Source organism: Mastomys coucha, unplaced genomic scaffold (genome assembly GCF_008632895.1).
Source record: "Mastomys coucha isolate ucsf_1 unplaced genomic scaffold, UCSF_Mcou_1 pScaffold22, whole genome shotgun sequence".
NCBI lineage: Eukaryota > Metazoa > Chordata > Mammalia > Rodentia > Muridae > Mastomys > Mastomys coucha.
Genome location: NW_022196905.1, coordinates 108,352,139 through 108,353,421, shown reverse-complemented (window position 1 = coordinate 108,353,421; position 1,283 = coordinate 108,352,139). Strand labels below are relative to the sequence as shown.

The 1,283-nt window shown below is 46.8% G+C and overlaps 1 long non-coding RNA gene across 1 annotated transcript in view; it reads left to right on the top strand.

Annotated features, from left to right (window-relative positions):
• The first annotated feature begins 732 nt into the window (after nt 1-732).
• LOC116070831 overlaps nt 733-1,283 on the top strand; it is a 21,566-nt gene continuing 21,015 nt past the window's right edge. Inside the window, exon 1 of the long non-coding RNA XR_004110576.1 lies at nt 733-956. This is a non-coding gene — a long non-coding RNA (uncharacterized LOC116070831). The remainder of the gene's footprint in view (nt 957-1,283) is intronic.

The following is a 1,283-nucleotide window of genomic DNA, read 5'->3' as shown; positions in this document are numbered from 1 at the left end:
TCAGGAGTTGGAGATGAGATTCCCCCCAACATTCACTTGCCTCAAAAAACACCAGATCACAGAATGAGCTAAATAAATGTATTCTATTAAAGTGTGGCACATTTAAAAAAATTTTTTTTTAATGTGCAAGTATGCATGGCGTGAACCAGAACAAATATTAGGTTAAAAATATCAACTTGCTGGTCCTTTAGCTTAATTGAAGGAAAGAAAGAAACCAACAGAGAGAGAGAAAATAGCTAAACCAATAGAGAGAGAAATTAACTAAAAAAATTATGAAGGGAAATAGAAGCCATCCAAATTAAGGCATGGAGTGAAAGAAAATGAGCTTGGGGTACCACCCTTAAGGAGGAAAACACTTTAGACCCTTTGCTCTAATGAAGTGGACTGAGTTTGTGTTTGCGGGTCCTCCACATACACTTTTGCACTGCGGGCTCATAGTTGCTCATCCTCTTGTATCCAGGCAAGGCAGGCAGTGGAGAGCCAGGTCTGAAGGGAACTGGCTGAGCTGCTGTGCATCAGAGCAAGGGTGCTTTGTTGTAGGCAGCCGCTCAGACGGTGGCGTCCAATATGGCCGTGGAGATAAACGGTTCCACTGTGCATGCGCCAACCCCTCCCGAGCGGGTGCATGCTAATGAGGCAATTGCCGGAGGACCAATCCAGGAGGGCCATGAGAGCTCGGGCTTGGGTATAAAAGCAACATTCGCTGAGCAGCCAGGTCCATTCCATAAAAGCAAGAAACCCGAAAGAGCTGTAACACCAAGAAACCTAAAAGAGCTGTAACACAAAGGAATTCCTAAGTAAACCGCATGAGAAAGAGCCTCGGTGTTCTGTTGTCATTGCTGCTGGTCAGCAAAGCGCGGGACAAGTGGTGGCCCGTATGGGGACTTCGTGTCAAAGTGACCCGTAGGAGGTTCCAGAACTCTCGACAGACAGGGTGATCAATTGGCAAGAGCTCGGTAAGTTGAGCCTTCAAGAAAGCTCCCGGTTAGGGACTGTAAAGTCTGCCTTTAGAGCAGGAAAGCACTCTGTAAAGTTGAGCCTTCAAGAAAGCTCCCGGTTATGGGACTACAAAGTTTGCTTTTAGAAGCAGCACATTGAAACGGGAAAGTGAAAGTAGGGAGGGCATGCTTTTCCTTTTTTCACTGGTCAATCCCACGATTGTTGCGGTTATTGTTTTTGTTGCCTTCTTCTTGGTCTGTGGTCTGTGTTTCTGCCTGAATTGCCATCAACTGGAACGTGAATGCGTCTGCTGGGAGAAGATTGCGCAGCCCGCAGCCCGCAGC